The 21,749-nt window shown below is 41.4% G+C and overlaps 10 non-coding genes across 10 annotated transcripts; all 10 read left to right on the forward strand.

Moving 5' to 3' along the window:
- Positions 1 to 4,777: 4,777 nt before the first annotated feature.
- Positions 4,778 to 4,968, forward strand: LOC141177819 (U2 spliceosomal RNA). Its single transcript, XR_012254364.1, has one exon. It is a non-coding gene; the product is annotated as a U2 spliceosomal RNA (small nuclear RNA).
- A 6,134-nt stretch (positions 4,969 to 11,102) lies between these two features.
- LOC141177995 (U2 spliceosomal RNA) lies at positions 11,103 to 11,300 on the forward strand. The gene has a single exon (XR_012254471.1). It is a non-coding gene; the product is annotated as a U2 spliceosomal RNA (small nuclear RNA).
- A 1,115-nt stretch (positions 11,301 to 12,415) lies between these two features.
- Positions 12,416 to 12,606, forward strand: LOC141176746 (U2 spliceosomal RNA). The gene has a single exon (XR_012253405.1). It is a non-coding gene; the product is annotated as a U2 spliceosomal RNA (small nuclear RNA).
- A 1,115-nt stretch (positions 12,607 to 13,721) lies between these two features.
- On the forward strand, positions 13,722 to 13,912 carry LOC141177486 (U2 spliceosomal RNA). Its single transcript, XR_012254076.1, has one exon. It is a non-coding gene; the product is annotated as a U2 spliceosomal RNA (small nuclear RNA).
- A 1,115-nt stretch (positions 13,913 to 15,027) lies between these two features.
- On the forward strand, positions 15,028 to 15,218 carry LOC141176747 (U2 spliceosomal RNA). The gene has a single exon (XR_012253406.1). It is a non-coding gene; the product is annotated as a U2 spliceosomal RNA (small nuclear RNA).
- Positions 15,219 to 16,330: 1,112 nt separating this feature from the next.
- LOC141177575 (U2 spliceosomal RNA) lies at positions 16,331 to 16,521 on the forward strand. The gene has a single exon (XR_012254158.1). It is a non-coding gene; the product is annotated as a U2 spliceosomal RNA (small nuclear RNA).
- Positions 16,522 to 17,633: 1,112 nt separating this feature from the next.
- Positions 17,634 to 17,824, forward strand: LOC141176749 (U2 spliceosomal RNA). Its single transcript, XR_012253408.1, has one exon. It is a non-coding gene; the product is annotated as a U2 spliceosomal RNA (small nuclear RNA).
- A 1,112-nt stretch (positions 17,825 to 18,936) lies between these two features.
- LOC141177576 (U2 spliceosomal RNA) lies at positions 18,937 to 19,127 on the forward strand. Its single transcript, XR_012254159.1, has one exon. It is a non-coding gene; the product is annotated as a U2 spliceosomal RNA (small nuclear RNA).
- Positions 19,128 to 20,242: 1,115 nt separating this feature from the next.
- Positions 20,243 to 20,433, forward strand: LOC141177577 (U2 spliceosomal RNA). Its single transcript, XR_012254160.1, has one exon. It is a non-coding gene; the product is annotated as a U2 spliceosomal RNA (small nuclear RNA).
- Positions 20,434 to 21,548: 1,115 nt separating this feature from the next.
- On the forward strand, positions 21,549 to 21,739 carry LOC141176750 (U2 spliceosomal RNA). The gene has a single exon (XR_012253409.1). It is a non-coding gene; the product is annotated as a U2 spliceosomal RNA (small nuclear RNA).
- Positions 21,740 to 21,749: the final 10 nt, after the last annotated feature.

The following is a 21,749-nucleotide window of genomic DNA, read 5'->3' on the forward strand; positions in this document are numbered from 1 at the left end:
AAAAAAAGTTGAAAATAGTCCTGTTTTGAAAGGGATACAAATTGTTGAGCACGTCCTGGATGAGGTAAGACTGGTTATTGTAAAAATATTTTCGCCCTTTGTTTCTGCTCCAGAAGTAATGTCATTTCTAGCAATTTATTTTAAAAGTGTTAAATGTATTGGGAAGATATTAAACGAATATAACATATGGACATCTAAGTGGAAATTCCTTGTGAAGTGTACAAGAGATCCAAATACACCAGGTGGTATACGGCTCCCCCCTGCCCGTTTCAAAATTGGGCAAACAAATGGGGATTTCTTCTTTTCTGGGATGCCAGTATATTGCAGAAATTGTGGGCGCTATGGTCATTCAAAAGAAAACTGTCATGTATCATGTAGAAATTGTGCTAGTGAAGAACATGAGACAAAAGAATGCCCTAAGGAAAAGAAATGCAGTTTTTGCCAGACTCCAGGTCACTTTTATTTTTCTTGCCCTCACAGATTTCGGGAAGATGAGCAAAAGGGGAAGTCCAAGACGTCCGATCAAGGACCAAAAGATCAGACCACCCCTCAGGAGGAGGAACAACAACCTGGAGCCTCTGGAGACAATAAGGGCGTACCAAATAGTGAAGTGTCTCCAGAGTCTATGACAGGTAAAATACCAAATCCCAAAACCTGGCTGCAGGACCTGCGGGAGTCCAAAAGGAGGGCTGAGAAGGAGCAGAAGGGCACTACTGGTAAGGTCAAAAGGGACCGGCAAAAGGCCGACACAGAAGCCCATGCCCAGTCTGGGTCTCCTAGTGCTGAGGGCGCTGAGTGGATAAAGGTGGGTCCTAAGAAAAAGAAAAAGGGTGGTTCGGAGGAGGCAGCAGGAGGTGAACAGATGGACACTTCTCCAGAAGGGGACGTGGACGCTGGACCCTCAGGGGTTTCGGTCTCCGCTGCTACAGGTGGGGACCGGGATCTTGCTGCCTCTGAAGAGTCAGAGGCTCTGCCTTGTGCGCAACCTCCTCCTATAGGACGACCTTCTACAGGTCAAACAGGGGCGGCGGAACCCCTCGGGGACCCACCTGATGAGGAACTGCATGGCCAGCCAATGGAGACCCAGCGGGTTCTGCCAGCCAGCCCTCCGAGCTATGCCAGTGTAGCGTCGGGTTTATATAAATGTGGTAATCTTTCCTCCTCCACGGAGACTCTCGTGACGATACTATCAGATGAGGAGGGAGGCGCAAGCCCAGTGGTCTGATCAGGTTCATCGGACAGGAAAATCCGTTGCTCTTAGTTACCTAAGTAAAATTTCTACATTTTCTAATGATGGCTGAACTGAAAGGTATTTCCCTCAACGTGAGAGGCATAAAATCTAACACGAGAAGAACTGCTCTTTTTAATTTTTTTACGTGTTTTACTGCATCTGTATTTTTTCTGCAAGAATGTAATATCCCACATGAAATGTCATATCAAAAATATAAAGATGAGTGGAAGTGTGGGCCATCTGTCTGGTCCGGATCGAATGCTGCAGGATCAGCGGGTGTAGCCATACTTTTTAAAGGGAACGTTTTAATTGATTTTATTCAGGAAATTTTACCAGGTCGTATTTTATTAGTAAAAGCTTTTATTGATGGTATTAGATGGCAGTTTTTAAATTTTTATGGATCCCCAGAGAAAAATGAAAGAGCCGAAATGCTTGATCTTTTACCATTATTTATTAATAACTCTGAACCTTTTATCTTAGCAGGGGATTTTAATTGTGTTTTAAAAGGTGAAAACCGGCGCTCCAGCTCTGTAAGCAGGAACTACGATAAAACCTCAGGTATGCTACATGATATAGTCAAAGATGCTAAATTGATAGACATATATAAAGAGTGTCATAGTGACAGCCCAGAGGACGCCGGTTTCACTTGGAGCAATGCTAATTGTAGCTCTAGGATTGATTTTATTTTTGGTTCAGATAAAACAATACCTGCCAAATGTGAAGTTTTAGCTAATATATTTTCAGACCATAAACTTTTATCCTTTACCATAAAAGTAAATGACAACAAAAAATGTGGTAAGAAAAGCTGGAAAATGAACGTATCCCTTTTAACCGACCCGCAGATTTTATCAGATTTTATTGAGTTTTATAGGAAATGTAGAAAAGGGAAAAAAACAAATGAGACTATGAGTGTATGGTGGGATAGAATGAAAGTAAAAATAAAAGACTTTTTTATTAAAAAGAGTATATGTAGAGCCAAAGAAAAATATGAAGAATATAGAATTTTAAATACCCGCCTACAAACATTGTTTAAGCTCAGAGACAATGGGATAGATGTACAACTTGATATTTCAAACTTAAAAGAAGAGATTTCAAAATGGCTAGAACAAAAAGGAAAAGAGATAATTTTTCGTTCTAGAGTACAACATATAGAAGAAAATGAAAAGTGTTCCAGATATTTTTTTAGGAAAAATAAAAAAGAAAAAGTGATAATTGACCATATAGATGGTGAGAATAATATAAAAAATATGCTGGGTAAAGTTGAGGTTTTTTTTTCTAATCTTTTTAATGGAAAAAATATAGATAATAAATTAATGGATGATTCGCTGCAAGGACTAACAGCTGTTTTAGATCCCGCATCCCAAGAGTTTTTATCCCAAGTTTTAACGGAACAAGAAGTGTTAAAAACTATTAAAAGTTTTAAAACTGGAAAGGTCCCTGGTCCTGATGGCATCCCAATAGAATTTTATGTATGTTTTTATGATATTTTAAAAGATGATTTGTTTTATTTGTTTACTGAGGTTTTTAATAATAAGGTTTTATTAAATTCCTGGAAGAAAGGTGAAGTCTCCCTCCTATACAAAAAAGGCGATAAATCAAAATTAGAAAACTGGAGACCAATAACACTTTTAAATTGTGACTATAAAATAATGGCTAAAATTTGTGCAAATCGTCTAAAAGAAGTCATCAGCAAAGTTATTCATTCTAATCAAGTGTGTGGGGTGCCGGGGCGCAGTATATGGGACAATCTGAATTTAGTGAAAGACTGTATTGAGGATGTAAAAGACAGAAAGGGGAAAATGGCGATTTTATCTATTGATTTTGAAAAAGCATTTGACCGTGTCTCACACTTTTATCTTTTTAAAGTTTTAGAGAAAATGGGCATACCAGAAGGGTTTTTACTATCGCTTAAAGCATTTTACAAGGATTGTACAAGTAAGATTTTAGTGAATGGTTTTAAGACACAAGAGGTATTTTTACGGTCAGGGGTGAAACAGGGATGCCCTCTGTCCCCCCTACTGTTTATCTGTGCACTGGAACCAATGTTATGTGCAATACGCCAAAATAAACAGATATGCGGTGTCCCTCTGCCTGGAAGCGGTGGTTTGGAGGCCAAGGTTGTAGGCTACATGGATGACGTGGCGGTCTTGTGTACAGATGCACCATCACTTACGGCCACTCTCCATCAAGTGCAATCCTTTTGCCTAGCTTCTGGTTTTAAAATCAATTTTAATAAGTGTAACATTTTAAGTGTTGGGGGGATGATTTTACGTGATGTACCAATTAATGTCTCCGAATCCATTTCCATTTTAGGTATATCATTCACTGAAAATAATGATGGTTATAATAGTTGGGAAACAGTTACACAGAAAGTAAATACGAAAATATGTATGTGGAACATGAGGAGACTTACAATGGAGGGTAAAGTATTGGTTTTAAAGATGGTGATTTTAACTCTTTTATTGTATCTTAGCATGGTTTTCCCCCCGCCTGTTAATGTTTTAAAAAAGATAACCAAAACCTGTTTTACCTTCTTTTGGAATTCAAAAATGGAAAAGCTGAAAAGAGAAATCGTGATGAAATCAAAAGTAAAAGGTGGTAAAGATTTTCCAGATTTTAATAGGTTTCTTTTAATCCATCTGTTCGTTTACTGTTTTAATGCCCTTTTTAAGAATCACTATTGGTCCTTTTTTATGCGTTTTAATACAGGATTTTTTATGAGAAAGTTTGGATGGTATGAAGTTAATATATCTGTGCCCCATGCTTTTAATTTGTCGACGCATTATGAGATTTTAAGGAAAATAGTGTCCGATTTTAATTTAGGGACTAAGAAAATAGAGGAATTAAGAAATAGTAAGAAACTAATTAAAGAAATACGTAAAAGTGAGGAAATATGTCATGTTGACAGATATGATGATGACAAATCTATGTCTATCTGGAAAATGATTAACGTTTTTTATCTTTTTAATGAACAGAGAGATCTGGCTTGGAGTTGCATGCACCGCTGTCTTCCTTGCCGGGCATTCCAATACAGAAGAGGGTTTGTGAGGTCTGCCATCTGCCCAAGAGCCGGATGCCAAGACGAGGAAACGGTGGAACATCTATTATGGACATGTAATTTTGCAAAGGATTTCTGGAGAAGACTGCTCCCCCTACTGGAAAGGGTGGCAGACCTCAAGGACTTTACATATAAAACTGTGCTATACGGACTTATGGAATGCCCCACAATGGACCAGTACACAATGGCTTGGAAGACAGTGAACTGCGCCAAGTCATCTCTCTGGAAAGCGCGCAACATTGCTATTTTTAAACAAGATGTTTTATCAGTGAATGATGTTTTAAGTTTATGTTTATGTGAAATGTATACTTATTATTTAATTGAAAAAAGAAGAATGTACATATTTCCAAAAAATGGCTTGTTGACCAATGGAACCTAATTATTTAAAATCTTTGTATTTTTTTGTTTTGTAAATTTCATTTGTCTTTTAACGTTTGGTATTTGTTTAATTATGCTTGTAATTTGTTAAAGTTTTAATAAACGGTTTTATCCCTCTGCAGGGGATAGCCAAATTAAAAAAAAAAAATCTGTTCTTATCAGTTTAATATCTGATACGTCCCCTATCTGGGGACCATATATTAAATGGATTTTTAGAACAGGGAGATGGAAAAAGAGCTTGCTCTGTCCACTCCACGCATTGACCTGGTATTGCAGTATCTCCAGGACCGGTGCACCCCTTCTTTAATGCAGTTTCTAAAATCAGAAAGAATTGAATTCAATGTTTTTTGTTCATTTTGCTTGTTTGTCGGATTTTGGGATGGACTCTTTGGCTTTGCTTTTCTTCTCCTCATTGGATTTTTCATGTTCAAAGTTGCAGAAGCCAGATTACAAGCTCATTTTGGTTCAACTTCAGCAATTGTGCATTGCATTGCCATGTAATGTGATGCAATGCTATCTTTCTAGCTCTCCCTTTTTACTTCCTTTTGGATAAACAGACATATTAGGCAAGCATTTTGGAGCTTTCACCTAAATAACTACAGGTGGTGAGATAAGCTGCACAATATAATTGACCTTTCAGTATATTGTTGCACACACACCATCTATTTAGCAAATGCCCTTGTTATCAACAGCAGCCTTTTAAACTCACCTGAGCTAACAGGTATGTGCGCTGGTTACTCTGCTGCGCTTAAAATTTCTTTTTTGGTTTGCTACAATGCCTTTTCTGAAACGTTGTCTCCTTCTGCTGGAACACTGACTTCTTTCATTTAATGCCTGCAGACTATAAAAGAGAACCCAACCCAAAAAGTTTGGTTGATTAGTCTGTGGCATTCTGTTAAACTGTTGCTTATGGCGGTCTCTGTGAGCTTCTCAGCGACATTCAGCCAGCCAGGTATCCTGCCTGCAGTAGATGGAATGTGGCAATGGAACGCTGGCTGCGCGTGTCATAATAGGCTCTGAGCCTTTATATACCTGTGCACAGCAGCAGCCACCTTCAGTCTGCTGCTGGACAGCCAGCAGCAGCAGCAGGAGAGGTATGTAATCAGGAGCCCTCCTGCTAAGGGTAGACAGCTGCTCGTTCCACCCCACCCCCCGCCTTAATTGGTTCTCCTCCCTTCCAACGGTGTTGAGGCGGGTGGGAACAGCAGGGGGTGAAGGTGCTGTGTTTAAAGAGGTGGAGTTATGCAGATCTAAAACGCGTGGATTGCAGCAGCAGCAAGCCGAAAAGTGCAGGCATGTAAGGGATCTAGAGGTTGACAACATGTCTTCTTAACGGGAGTCCAGGAGCTCATCTCCACAAATGGACTTTTCAGGATCCTTGGGTGGCTCCGTAGTTTGAAACCAATTCTGGTTATCGCTTCTCGGCCTTTTGGCACGATCCTTGTGATTGGTGTCAGGAGGCAGGTTCGTGATCACTGGAATTCTTTCTCGGCCTTTTCCGATTGGAACTGCTGCTATTGGGAAGGAAGGAAGGTGTTTCTCGTACCTTTCGGCGTGGAAGGAATTCTGGATCGTGGAGGAGGATTTCTTCAGGACTGGAGTTCTGGACGCTGCTGAACAGAAGGGATCGAGTCTGGTGCTGTTATTTTTGGACGTCATCGGGCTTTCTTTTGAATTTTCTCTGTGTGGAAATGGAGATGAATTTGGATCAGGACGATGCCTACATGAAGGACACCATCCGGTTTGTGGTGAGTGTGGAATTTAGGCAAGTTAAAAACTTGGACTTTTTGTACAGGAAAGTCTTTACTCCTATCTTGCATATCAGCAAGGATGAGTACTTTTGTGTTCAGTCATTTTCTAACAGAGGAGTACACGATGTGACTTTGAGAGGTGCTGGTGTATGTGAGAGGGTTTTTTCCAGTTTTAGATATGCTGCAGCCTGTGAGCATAGTGAGGTATTGGAAGGAATTTCAGCCACGCCTCGCTTTCAATTTGATCAAAGGATGCTAACAATACATATGTATAACCCTTTCATATCTGATGAGCAAGTGACTTCATACTTAAGAAGGTTTTGCTCCGTATTAATTATGAAAAAACGTTGTACGACTGGTTTTGGGGCCTGGAACGGCAAGAGACTGTATCAGGTCGTTTTTAAAAAGGACCCGTCAGTGGAGGGGGGTGTCTTAAGACCCCCACCAGTCGTGTTCATAAATAGAGATAGAGGCTTTTTGTTTTTTTCTAATATGCCACCATATTGTAAACGATGTCGGAAATATGGCCATATGGATGAAAATTGCGCCCCTTGTGAAGTATGTTCTGGCCCGGTTCATCAGGCGAGAGAGTGCCCAATGCAAGCCAGGCAAACATCTGAGGCTGATGCTGAAGATAAACAAGGGGATGGTGGGCAGATGGAGGATGGAGGATCAGAAAGTTCTTCTAATGTGGCGCAGGAAGTAGAGGTTCTGGCACCTCTAAGTAATAGAGAAAAAAGAGAAGAGAGGAAGAAAGCTGAAGAAAAGAAGAAAGAAGAAAGGAAGAAGGAAGAAAAGAAGAAGGAAGTAAAGAAGAAGGAAGAAAAGAAGAAGGAAGACAAGAAGAAGGAAGACAAGAAGAAAGAAGATAAAAAGAAAGAAGGAGAGAGGAAAGAAGATGGAAGAGAGGAAGGAACATTGGAAGAGGAAAAGGAGGGGCAACAAGGTATTGTGGATACAGTTGCTGCTCTGGCGGTATTATCAGAGATGTCGTCAGGGATTCCTTGTGCCCAGGAAAATATGGACTTAAGTTCAAAATCTTTGAAAAGGAGTACATGGGAAGAAGAGCAACAGGAGATCATGGAGGACTTGGGTGGGAAAAAATCTCGTGGTGACGCGTCTTCTTTGTTTGGGGATGTATCTCCCTCAAGTTCTTCTGATCAAGAATCCTTAATTGTGGATGTGAAATCACCTTTGGTAGATGAGGGCGGAGGGATTAGCCCTGGGCCTATTACTAGAAGATGATTACTGTTGTATCCCTGAATGTTCAGGGGTTGAACAATTTATACAAACGCACTGCATTATATGATTTTTTGAATAATGAGAAATGCGATTTTATTTTTTTACAAGAATGTAATTTAGAAAGGAAAATGAGCTATGAATATTTACGTGGAATATGGAAGGGTAACATGGTTTTTTCTGGTGGGAATGAATTGAAAAGTGATGGGGTGGGTTTTTTGTGCTCTAGTGAGTGGGAGGTGGTGAAGTATGAGGAAATTTACCCTGGTCGTATTCTATGTGTAGAAGTAATGAGGGAGGGTAAAAGGGTGCGTTGTTTTAATATTTATGCTCATACTGAGAAAAATCAAAGATTACATTTATTCGAGATTTTACAGCTTTTTTTATCAGGTGCGGATCCGATTTTAATTGGTGGGGATTTTAACTGCCAGTTAAATAATGTACGGGATGGGTCGGTAACCTGCCTTAAGAACATAATTTCTGCCTTCAGTTTAAAGGATGCATGGGCTATGGATGGTAGTAAAAAAGAATTTGAAGTTACGTGGTCAAACAGAGGTTTTACGTCTAGGATTGATCACTTTTTTATGTCTGATTCTTTTAAATGTTCCTCTTTTAAGACAAGTATTAATCCTTTTTCGGATCATAAGTTATTGGGATGCACTTTAGCAATAGACCCTTGCGGTAAGAAAAAACCTTCGCATTGGAAACTGAATGTTTCTTTATTACAGGGGGAGAATTTTAAAGAAGACTTTAAGGTTTTTTATAATGAATTAAAACTTAACAAAAAGGGTTTTAAGTGTATTTTAGACTGGTGGGATTTTATGAAGGGTAAGATCAGAACCTTCTTTGTTAAATTGGGAAAGAGGAAAGCGTATGAGAAAAGGCAGTTTTATGATGCGTTAAATGCTAATTTGCAGTGTTATTATTATTTTCAAAACAATGGAGTTAATATGGACAGCAGTATTAGTGAGGTAAAGGAGAAAATTCAGAATGCACTAAAAGAGAAGGGAAAAGAAATCATCTTCAACTCTAGGGTAAAGGTCCTGGATGAGGATGAGAAATGCACTAAGTTTTTCTTTAAAAAAATATGTGGAAAAAAGGATTTTATTGAGGTCTTAGAGGGTGAGGTGAGCCCAGAAGGGAAAGCATTGCAGGCCAAAATGTTTTATGATGATCTGTTTTCTCGAAAAAAGATTGATGAATCATTGAAAAACCATTTTTTAGAGGTTCTGGATAAAGCTCTTAGTGAGGAAGAAAAATTACTTTTATCTAGGGAGTTTACTAAGGAGGAGATATTTAATACTATTTGCACTTTACAAAATCAGAAGACACCTGGTGTGGATGGCCTCCCTGTGGAGTTTTACAGGGTTGTGTGGGATATTATAGGGGAAGATTTTTATGAGTTGTTTTCAGAAGTGGAGTCCTCTTTTAATATTCCCAAGTCATGGGCAGAAGGCCTTATTGTTTTATTATATAAAAAAGGAGGAAAAGAACTGATTAAAAATTGGAGGCCTATTACGCTGCTAAATACAGACTATAAAGTATATGCAAAACTATTGGCCAATAGATTAAAGAGTGTGATAGGGTCGGTTATTGAGGTGGATCAGTCTTGTGCAGTCCCGAATCGTAAGATTACCGACACGCTAATCTTACTGAGAGATATAATATGGGATGTGGCTGATAGGAAGCAGGACTTGGCCCTTGTTTCCCTTGATTTTGAGGAGGCATATGATAGGGTTGCTCATGAGTTTTTATTTGCCGTTTTAAAAAAAATAGGATGTCCTGGTGTTTTTATTGAACGTATTAAATGTCTGTATAAGTTATGTTTTAGTAAGATTTCTATTAATGGTTTTTTATCGGAAAATATTAATATTAATTGTGGGGTTAAGCAGGGGTGCCCCCTGTCGCCTATACTTTTCATTTGTGCAATAGAACCCCTTTTAACTGCTTTTAGGAAAGATAAAGTTATTAATGGCTTTTTTATTCCTGGCAGTAGGAATGACCAAGTGAAGGTTTTAGCTTATATGGATGATGTGTCAGTTTTAGTGCGTGACATTAAGAGTCTTCATAGAGTTTTAAGGACAGTTGTGTGGTTTGGTGGAGCATCTGGTTTTAAAATAAATTTAGAAAAATCAGGTGTTTTAACTATGGGTAAATTTCTTTTAAATTCGGATTGCAAGCTGATGAGAGTAATGGAAATTAAAGTTTTAGGGGTATTTTTTACAGAGACATGTGGGAATGTGAGGAATTGGGAGTCCCTGCTTGAAAGGGTAAGGAAAAAGATTGATTTTTGGAACTTGAGAAGTTTAACAATGGAAGGCAAAATCTTGATAATAAAGCAGGTCTTACTTCCGATAATTTTATACATTTCAACTGTTTTTATACCTCCTATTAATGTAATGAAAAAGATAATTAAGTTATGTTTTAATTTCCTATGGAAGTCAAAAATGGAAAGGGTAAAAAGGGAAGAGTTATACAAAATTAAAGGGAAAGGAGGGAAAGGCTTCCCAGACATCAGAACCTTCATTTATGCCAAGTATTTAGCTAATTGCATATGCACTTTATTAGGACCAGTTTCTAGGCTGAAAACCTTTTTAACATACAATTTGGTTTTTTTTATTAGGAAATACAAATGGTTACAAATGCATTTGGATCGGCCATATAAGTTTATGCCATCTGGGAATTATATTATTTTAGAAAGAATTCTGAGGGATTTTAAATTAATGAATATGGATCTTAAAATACTTGGAAATCATAAGAACATTTTAAAAGTCTTAGAAAGCAGGGTGATAGCTAGTCCGGTAGAGCGATTTTCCGATAATGTTGTAGATAAAATTTGGATTAATGCAAATTTTAAGTGTTTGACTAATGAACACAAGGACTTAATATGGTGTAGTATTAAAGACTGTCTGCCAACTCGAGATTTCCAATATAGAAGAGGATTGGTACGGTTTGAAAAATACCCAAGACGTAAATGTGCTGCTGGCGAAACAGCTATGCACATTATTTGGAACTGTTGTTATGCGCAATTAGTATGGAGAAAGATTAGTAATTTAGTTAAAGCTCTAAGTGGTGTTAATTTTCTAGATTTTAATAGGATTTTTTACGGGTTGGGTGTCAAGGATGAAGTGTTCAAGGTTGTATGGATAATTTTATCTTGTGTGAAAATGGCGCTTTGGAAAACTCGGAATATTTTGATTTTTAAACATAAGGAAGTATCGGTACAAGAATGTATTAAGTTATGCCTAAGTTATATGTTTTTATATTTCTGGACAGATAAGGTGTTGTTTGGTGATAAAAAAGCTAATGAAATTTGGAAGCAAAAAGATTGGAATGTACTTACCTTGTGATGTTCTTGTTGCACCATATGTACCCCCCTGTAAAAAATGGAAATTCTAAAGTTAAAAGGAAAATAAACTGGAATATGGAAAATAATATAAGCTGTAAATTTACAACAACAAAAAAAGAAAAAAAAAAAAAAAAAAAAAAATCTGTTCTTATCAATTTAATATCTGATACGTCCCCTATCTGGGGACCATATATTAAATGGATTTTTAGAACAGGGAGATGGAAAAAGAGCTTGCTCTGTCCACTCCACGCATTGACCTGGTATTGCAGTATCTCCAGGACCGGTGCACCCCTTCTTTAATGCAGTTTCTAAAATCAGAAAGAATTGAATTCAATGTTTTTTGTTCATTTTGCTTGTTTGTCGGATTTTGGGATGGACTCTTTGGCTTTGCTTTTCTTCTCCTCATTGGATTTTTCATGTTCAAAGTTGCAGAAGCCAGATTACAAGCTCATTTTGGTTCAACTTCAGCAACTGTGCATTGCATTGCCATGTAATGTGATGCAATGCTATCTTTCTAGCTCTCCCTTTTTACTTCCTTTTGGATAAACAGACATATTAGGCAAGCATTTTGGAGCTTTCACCTAAATAACTACAGGTGGTGAGATAAGCTGCACAATATAATTGACCTTTCAGTATATTGTTGCACACACACCATCTATTTAGCAAATGCCCTTGTTATCAACAGCAGCCTTTTAAACTCACCTGAGCTAACAGGTATGTGCGCTGGTTACTCTGCTGCGCTTAAAATTTCTTTTTTGGTTTGCTACAATGCCTTTTCTGAAACGTTGTCTCCTTCTGCTGGAACACTGACTTCTTTCATTTAATGCCTGCAGACTATAAAAGAGAACCCAACCCAAAAAGTTTGGTTGATTAGTCTGTGGCATTCTGTTAAACTGTTGCTTATGGCGGTCTCTGTGAGCTTCTCAGCGACATTCAGCCAGCCAGGTATCCTGCCTGCAGTAGATGGAATGTGGCAATGGAACGCTGGCTGCGCGTGTCATAATAGGCTCTGAGCCTTTATATACCTGTGCACAGCAGCAGCCACCTTCAGTCTGCTGCTGGACAGCCAGCAGCAGCAGCAGCAGGAGAGGTATGTAATCAGGAGCCCTCCTGCTAAGGGTAGACAGCTGCTCGTTCCACCCCACCCCCCGCCTTAATTGGTTCTCCTCCCTTCCAACGGTGTTGAGGCGGGTGGGAACAGCAGGGGGTGAAGGTGCTGTGTTTAAAGAGGTGGAGTTATGCAGATCTAAAACGCGTGGATTGCAGCAGCAGCAAGCCGAAAAGTGCAGGCATGTAAGGGATCTAGAGGTTGACAACATGTCTTCTTAACGGGAGTCCAGGAGCTCATCTCCACAAATGGACTTTTCAGGATCCTTGGGTGGCTCCGTAGTTTGAAACCAATTCTGGTTATCGCTTCTCGGCCTTTTGGCTAAGATCAAGTGTAGTATCTGTTCTTATCAGTTTAATATCTGATACGTCCCCTATCTGGGGACCATATATTAAATGGATTTTTAGAACAGGGAGATGGAAAAAGAGCTTGCTCTGTCCACTCCACGCATTGACCTGGTATTGCAGTATCTCCAGGACCGGTGCACCCCTTCTTTAATGCAGTTTCTAAAATCAGAAAGAATTGAATTCAATGTTTTTTGTTCATTTTGCTTGTTTGTCGGATTTTGGGATGGACTCTTTGGCTTTGCTTTTCTTCTCCTCATTGGATTTTTCATGTTCAAAGTTTCAGAAGCCAGATTACAAGCTCATTTTGGTTCAACTTCAGCAACTGTGCATTGCATTGCCATGTAATGTGATGCAATGCTATCTTTCTAGCTCTCCCTTTTTACTTCCTTTTGGATAAACAGACATATTAGGCAAGCATTTTGGAGCTTTCACCTAAATAACTACAGGTGGTGAGATAAGCTGCACAATATAATTGACCTTTCAGTATATTGTTGCACACACACCATCTATTTAGCAAATGCCCTTGTTATCAACAGCAGCCTTTTAAACTCACCTGAGCTAACAGGTATGTGCGCTGGTTACTCTGCTGCGCTTAAAATTTCTTTTTTGGTTTGCTACAATGCCTTTTCTGAAACGTTGTCTCCTTCTGCTGGAACACTGACTTCTTTCATTTAATGCCTGCAGACTATAAAAGAGAACCCAACCCAAAAAGTTTGGTTGATTAGTCTGTGGCATTCTGTTAAACTGTTGCTTATGGCGGTCTCTGTGAGCTTCTCAGCGACATTCAGCCAGCCAGGTATCCTGCCTGCAGTAGATGGAATGTGGCAATGGAACGCTGGCTGCGCGTGTCATAATAGGCTCTGAGCCTTTATATACCTGTGCACAGCAGCAGCCACCTTCAGTCTGCTGCTGGACAGCCAGCAGCAGCAGCAGCAGGAGAGGTATGTAATCAGGAGCCCTCCTGCTAAGGGTAGACAGCTGCTCGTTCCACCCCACCCCCCGCCTTAATTGGTTCTCCTCCCTTCCAACGGTGTTGAGGCGGGTGGGAACAGCAGGGGGTGAAGGTGCTGTGTTTAAAGAGGTGGAGTTATGCAGATCTAAAACGCGTGGATTGCAGCAGCAGCAAGCCGAAAAGTGCAGGCATGTAAGGGATCTAGAGGTTGACAACATGTCTTCTTAACGGGAGTCCAGGAGCTCATCTCCACAAATGGACTTTTCAGGATCCTTGGGTGGCTCCGTAGTTTGAAACCAATTCTGGTTATCGCTTCTCGGCCTTTTGGCTAAGATCAAGTGTAGTATCTGTTCTTATCAGTTTAATATCTGATACGTCCCCTATCTGGGGACCATATATTAAATGGATTTTTAGAACAGGGAGATTGAAAAAGAGCTTGCTCTGTCCACTCCACGCATTGACCTGGTATTGCAGTATCTCCAGGACCGGTGCACCCCTTCTTTAATGCAGTTTCTAAAATCAGAAAGAATTGAATTCAATGTTTTTTGTTCATTTTGCTTGTTTGTCGGATTTTGGGATGGACTCTTTGGCTTTGCTTTTCTTCTCCTCATTGGATTTTTCATGTTCAAAGTTGCAGAAGCCAGATTACAAGCTCATTTTGGTTCAACTTCAGCAACTGTGCATTGCATTGCCATGTAATGTGATGCAATGCTATCTTTCTAGCTCTCCCTTTTTACTTCCTTTTGGATAAACAGACATATTAGGCAAGCATTTTGGAGCTTTCACCTAAATAACTACAGGTGGTGAGATAAGCTGCACAATATAATTGACCTTTCAGTATATTGTTGCACACACACCATCTATTTAGCAAATGCCCTTGTTATCAACAGCAGCCTTTTAAACTCACCTGAGCTAACAGGTATGTGCGCTGGTTACTCTGCTGCGCTTAAAATTTCTTTTTTGGTTTGCTACAATGCCTTTTCTGAAACGTTGTCTCCTTCTGCTGGAACACTGACTTCTTTCATTTAATGCCTGCAGACTATAAAAGAGAACCCAACCCAAAAAGTTTGGTTGATTAGTCTGTGGCATTCTGTTAAACTGTTGCTTATGGCGGTCTCTGTGAGCTTCTCAGCGACATTCAGCCAGCCAGGTATCCTGCCTGCAGTAGATGGAATGTGGCAATGGAACGCTGGCTGCGCGTGTCATAATAGGCTCTGAGCCTTTATATACCTGTGCACAGCAGCAGCCACCTTCAGTCTGCTGCTGGACAGCCAGCAGCAGCAGCAGCAGGAGAGGTATGTAATCAGGAGCCCTCCTGCTAAGGGTAGACAGCTGCTCGTTCCACCCCACCCCCCGCCTTAATTGGTTCTCCTCCCTTCCAACGGTGTTGAGGCGGGTGGGAACAGCAGGGGGTGAAGGTGCTGTGTTTAAAGAGGTGGAGTTATGCAGATCTAAAACGCGTGGATTGCAGCAGCAGCAAGCCGAAAAGTGCAGGCATGTAAGGGATCTAGAGGTTGACAACATGTCTTCTTAACGGGAGTCCAGGAGCTCATCTCCACAAATGGACTTTTCAGGATCCTTGGGTGGCTCCGTAGTTTGAAACCAATTCTGGTTATCGCTTCTCGGCCTTTTGGCTAAGATCAAGTGTAGTATCTGTTCTTATCAGTTTAATATCTGATACGTCCCCTATCTGGGGACCATATATTAAATGGATTTTTAGAACAGGGAGATGGAAAAAGAGCTTGCTCTGTCCACTCCACGCATTGACCTGGTATTGCAGTATCTCCAGGACCGGTGCACCCCTTCTTTAATGCAGTTTCTAAAATCAGAAAGAATTGAATTCAATGTTTTTTGTTCATTTTGCTTGTTTGTCGGATTTTGGGATGGACTCTTTGGCTTTGCTTTTCTTCTCCTCATTGGATTTTTCATGTTCAAAGTTGCAGAAGCCAGATTACAAGCTCATTTTGGTTCAACTTCAGCAACTGTGCATTGCATTGCCATGTAATGTGATGCAATGCTATCTTTCTAGCTCTCCCTTTTTACTTCCTTTTGGATAAACAGACATATTAGGCAAGCATTTTGGAGCTTTCACCTAAATAACTACAGGTGGTGAGATAAGCTGCACAATATAATTGACCTTTCAGTATATTGTTGCACACACACCATCTATTTAGCAAATGCCCTTGTTATCAACAGCAGCCTTTTAAACTCACCTGAGCTAACAGGTATGTGCGCTGGTTACTCTGCTGCGCTTAAAATTTCTTTTTTGGTTTGCTACAATGCCTTTTCTGAAACGTTGTCTCCTTCTGCTGGAACACTGACTTCTTTCATTTAATGCCTGCAGACTATAAAAGAGAACCCAACCCAAAAAGTTTGGTTGATTAGTCTGTGGCATTCTGTTAAACTGTTGCTTATGGCGGTCTCTGTGAGCTTCTCAGCGACATTCAGCCAGCCAGGTATCCTGCCTGCAGTAGATGGAATGTGGCAATGGAACGCTGGCTGCGCGTGTCATAATAGGCTCTGAGCCTTTATATACCTGTGCACAGCAGCAGCCACCTTCAGTCTGCTGCTGGACAGCCAGCAGCAGCAGCAGGAGAGGTATGTAATCAGGAGCCCTCCTGCTAAGGGTAGACAGCTGCTCGTTCCACCCCACCCCCCGCCTTAATTGGTTCTCCTCCCTTCCAACGGTGTTGAGGCGGGTGGGAACAGCAGGGGGTGAAGGTGCTGTGTTTAAAGAGGTGGAGTTATGCAGATCTAAAACGCGTGGATTGCAGCAGCAGCAAGCCGAAAAGTGCAGGCATGTAAGGGATCTAGAGGTTGACAACATGTCTTCTTAACGGGAGTCCAGGAGCTCATCTCCACAAATGGACTTTTCAGGATCCTTGGGTGGCTCCGTAGTTTGAAACCAATTCTGGTTATCGCTTCTCGGCCTTTTGGCTAAGATCAAGTGTAGTATCTGTTCTTCTCAGTTTAATATCTGATACGTCCCCTATCTGGGGACCATATATTAAATGGATTTTTAGAACAGGGAGATGGAAAAAGAGCTTGCTCTGTCCACTCCACGCATTGACCTGGTATTGCAGTATCTCCAGGACCGGTGCACCCCTTCTTTAATGCAGTTTCTAAAATCAGAAAGAATTGAATTCAATGTTTTTTGTTCATTTTGCTTGTTTGTCGGATTTTGGGATGGACTCTTTGGCTTTGCTTTTCTTCTCCTCATTGGATTTTTCATGTTCAAAGTTGCAGAAGCCAGATTACAAGCTCATTTTGGTTCAACTTCAGCAACTGTGCATTGCATTGCCATGTAATGTGATGCAATGCTATCTTTCTAGCTCTCCCTTTTTACTTCCTTTTGGATAAACAGACATATTAGGCAAGCATTTTGGAGCTTTCACCTAAATAACTACAGGTGGTGAGATAAGCTGCACAATATAATTGACCTTTCAGTATATTGTTGCACACACACCATCTATTTAGCAAATGCCCTTGTTATCAACAGCAGCCTTTTAAACTCACCTGAGCTAACAGGTATGTGCGCTGGTTACTCTGCTGCGCTTAAAATTTCTTTTTTGGTTTGCTACAATGCCTTTTCTGAAACGTTGTCTCCTTCTGCTGGAACACTGACTTCTTTCATTTAATGCCTGCAGACTATAAAAGAGAACCCAACCCAAAAAGTTTGGTTGATTAGTCTGTGGCATTCTGTTAAACTGTTGCTTATGGCGGTCTCTGTGAGCTTCTCAGCGACATTCAGCCAGCCAGGTATCCTGCCTGCAGTAGATGGAATGTGGCAATGGAACGCTGGCTGCGCGTGTCATAATAGGCTCTGAGCCTTTATATACCTGTGCACAGCAGCAGCCACCTTCAGTCTGCTGCTGGACAGCCAGCAGCAGCAGCAGGAGAGGTATGTAATCAGGAGCCCTCCTGCTAAGGGTAGACAGCTGCTCGTTCCACCCCACCCCCCGCCTTAATTGGTTCTCCTCCCTTCCAACGGTGTTGAGGCGGGTGGGAACAGCAGGGGGTGAAGGTGCTGTGTTTAAAGAGGTGGAGTTATGCAGATCTAAAACGCGTGGATTGCAGCAGCAGCAAGCCGAAAAGTGCAGGCATGTAAGGGATCTAGAGGTTGACAACATGTCTTCTTAACGGGAGTCCAGGAGCTCATCTCCACAAATGGACTTTTCAGGATCCTTGGGTGGCTCCGTAGTTTGAAACCAATTCTGGTTATCGCTTCTCGGCCTTTTGGCTAAGATCAAGTGTAGTATCTGTTCTTATCAGTTTAATATCTGATACGTCCCCTATCTGGGGACCATATATTAAATGGATTTTTAGAACAGGGAGATGGAAAAAGAGCTTGCTCTGTCCACTCCACGCATTGACCTGGTATTGCAGTATCTCCAGGACCGGTGCACCCCTTCTTTAATGCAGTTTCTAAAATCAGAAAGAATTGAATTCAATGTTTTTTGTTCATTTTGCTTGTTTGTCGGATTTTGGGATGGACTCTTTGGCTTTCCTTTTCTTCTCCTCATTGGATTTTTCATGTTCAAAGTTGCAGAAGCCAGATTACAAGCTCATTTTGGTTCAACTTCAGCAACTGTGCATTGCATTGCCATGTAATGTGATGCAATGCTATCTTTCTAGCTCTCCCTTTTTACTTCCTTTTGGATAAACAGACATATTAGGCAAGCATTTTGGAGCTTTCACCTAAATAACTACAGGTGGTGAGATAAGCTGCACAATATAATTGACCTTTCAGTATATTGTTGCACACACACCATCTATTTAGCAAATGCCCTTGTTATCAACAGCAGCCTTTTAAACTCACCTGAGCTAACAGGTATGTGCGCTGGTTACTCTGCTGCGCTTAAAATTTCTTTTTTGGTTTGCTACAATGCCTTTTCTGAAACGTTGTCTCCTTCTGCTGGAACACTGACTTCTTTCATTTAATGCCTGCAGACTATAAAAGAGAACCCAACCCAAAAAGTTTGGTTGATTAGTCTGTGGCATTCTGTTAAACTGTTGCTTATGGCGGTCTCTGTGAGCTTCTCAGCGACATTCAGCCAGCCAGGTATCCTGCCTACAGTAGATGGAATGTGGCAATGGAACGCTGGCTGCGCGTGTCATAATAGGCTCTGAGCCTTTATATACCTGTGCACAGCAGCAGCCACCTTCAGTCTGCTGCTGGACAGCCAGCAGCAGCAGCAGGAGAGGTATGTAATCAGGAGCCCTCCTGCTAAGGGTAGACAGCTGCTCGTTCCACCCCACCCCCCGCCTTAATTGGTTCTCCTCCCTTCCAACGGTGTTGAGGCGGGTGGGAACAGCAGGGGGTGAAGGTGCTGTGTTTAAAGAGGTGGAGTTATGCAGATCTAAAACGCGTGGATTGCAGCAGCAGCAAGCCGAAAAGTGCAGGCATGTAAGGGATCTAGAGGTTGACAACATGTCTTCTTAACGGGAGTCCAGGAGCTCATCTCCACAAATGGACTTTTCAGGATCCTTGGGTGGCTCCGTAGTTTGAAACCAATTCTGGTTATCGCTTCTCGGCCTTTTGGCTAAGATCAAGTGTAGTATCTGTTCTTCTCAGTTTAATATCTGATACGTCCCCTATCTGGGGACCATATATTAAATGGATTTTTAGAACAGGGAGATGGAAAAAGAGCTTGCTCTGTCCACTCCACGCATTGACCTGGTATTGCAGTATCTCCAGGACCGGTGCACCCCTTCTTTAATGCAGTTTCTAAAATCAGAAAGAATTGAATTCAATGTTTTTTGTTCATTTTGCTTGTTTGTCGGATTTTGGGATGGACTCTTTGGCTTTGCTTTTCTTCTCCTCATTGGATTTTTCATGTTCAAAGTTGCAGAAGCCAGATTACAAGCTCATTTTGGTTCAACTTCAGCAACTGTGCATTGCATTGCCATGTAATGTGATGCAATGCTATCTTTCTAGCTCTCCCTTTTTACTTCCTTTTGGATAAACAGACATATTAGGCAAGCATTTTGGAGCTTTCACCTAAATAACTACAGGTGGTGAGATAAGCTGCACAATATAATTGACCTTTCAGTATATTGTTGCACACACACCATCTATTTAGCAAATGCCCTTGTTATCAACAGCAGCCTTTTAAACTCACCTGAGCTAACAGGTATGTGCGCTGGTTACTCTGCTGCGCTTAAAATTTCTTTTTTGGTTTGCTACAATGCCTTTTCTGAAACGTTGTCTCCTTCTGCTGGAACACTGACTTCTTTCATTTAATGCCTGCAGACTATAAAAGAGAACCCAACCCAAAAAGTTTGGTTGATTAGTCTGTGGCATTCTGTTAAACTGTTGCTTATGGCGGTCTCTGTGAGCTTCTCAGCGATATTCAGCCAGCCAGGTATCCTGCCTGCAGTAGATGGAATGTGGCAATGGAACGCTGGCTGCGCGTGTCATAATAGGCTCTGAGCCTTTATATACCTGTGCACAGCAGCAGCCACCTTCAGTCTGCTGCTGGACAGCCAGCAGCAGCAGCAGCAGGAGAGGTATGTAATCAGGAGCCCTCCTGCTAAGGGTAGACAGCTGCTCGTTCCACCCCACCCCCCGCCTTAATTGGTTCTCCTCCCTTCCAACGGTGTTGAGGCGGGTGGGAACAGCAGGGGGTGAAGGTGCTGTGTTTAAAGAGGTGGAGTTATGCAGATCTGAAACGCGTGGATTGCAGCAGCAGCAAGCCGAAAAGTGCAGGCATGTAAGGGATCTAGAGGTTGACAACATGTCTTCTTAACGGGAGTCCAGGAGCTCATCTCCACAAATGGACTTTTCAGGATCCTTGGGTGGCTCCGTAGTTTGAAACCAATTCTGGTTATCGCTTCTCGGCCTTTTGGCTAAGATCAAGTGTAGTATCTGTTCTTCTCAGTTTAATATCTGATACGTCCCCTATCTGGGGACCATATATTAAATGGATTTTTAGAACAGGGAGATGGAAAAAGAGCTTGCTCTGTCCACTCCACGCATTGACCTGGTATTGCAGTATCTCCAGGACCGGTGCACCCCTTCTTTAATGCAGTTTCTAAAATCAGAAAGAATTGAATTCAATGTTTTTTGTTCATTTTGCTTGTTTGTCGGATTTTGGGATGGACTCTTTGGCTTTGCTTTTCTTCTCCTCATTGGATTTTTCATGTTCAAAGTTGCAGAAGCCAGATTACAAGCTCATTTTGGTTCAACTTCAGCAACTGTGCATTGCATTGCCATGTAATGTGATGCAATGCTATCTTTCTAGCTCTCCCTTTTTACTTCCTTTTGGATAAACAGACATATTAGGCAAGCATTTTGGAGCTTTCACCTAAATAACTACAGGTGGTGAGATAAGCTGCACAATATAATTGACCTTTCAGTATATTGTTGCACACACACCATCTATTTAGCAAATGCCCTTGTTATCAACAGCAGCCTTTTAAACTCACCTGAGCTAACAGGTATGTGCGCTGGTTACTCTGCTGCGCTTAAAATTTCTTTTTTGGTTTGCTACAATGCCTTTTCTGAAACGTTGTCTCCTTCTGCTGGAACACTGACTTCTTTCATTTAATGCCTGCAGACTATAAAAGAGAACCCAACCCAAAAAGTTTGGTTGATTAGTCTGTGGCATTCTGTTAAACTGTTGCTTATGGCGGTCTCTGTGAGCTTCTCAGCGACATTCAGCCAGCCAGGTATCCTGCCTGCAGTAGATGGAATGTGGCAATGGAACGCTGGCTGCGCGTGTCATAATAGGCTCTGAGCCTTTATATACCTGTGCACAGCAGCAGCCACCTTCAGTCTGCTGCTGGACAGCCAGCAGCAGCAGCAGCAGGAGAGGTATGTAATCAGGAGCCCTCCTGCTAAGGGTAGACAGCTGCTCGTTCCACCCCACCCCCCGCCTTAATTGGTTCTCCTCCCTTCCAACGGTGTTGAGGCGGGTGGGAACAGCAGGGGGTGAAGGTGCTGTGTCTAAAGAGGTGGAGTTATGCAGATCTAAAACGCGTGGATTGCAGCAGCAGCAAGCCGAAAAGTGCAGGCATGTAAGGGATCTAGAGGTTGACAACATGTCTTCTTAACGGGAGTCCAGGAGCTCATCTCCACAAATGGACTTTTCAGGATCCTTGGGTGGCTCCGTAGTTTGAAACCAATTCTGGTTATCGCTTCTCGGCCTTTTGGCTAAGATCAAGTGTAGTATCTGTTCTTATCAGTTTAATATCTGATACGTCCCCTATCTGGGGACCATATATTAAATGGATTTTTAGAACAGGGAGATGGAAAAAGAGCTTGCTCTGTCCACTCCACGCATTGACCTGGTATTGCAGTATCTCCAGGACCGGTGCACCCCTTCTTTAATGCA

Source organism: Phyllobates terribilis, unplaced genomic scaffold (genome assembly GCF_046119375.1).
Source record: "Phyllobates terribilis strain yellow unplaced genomic scaffold, ASM4611937v1 Scaffold_27__1_contigs__length_16484149, whole genome shotgun sequence".
In the NCBI taxonomy this organism is placed as follows: domain Eukaryota; kingdom Metazoa; phylum Chordata; class Amphibia; order Anura; family Dendrobatidae; genus Phyllobates; species Phyllobates terribilis.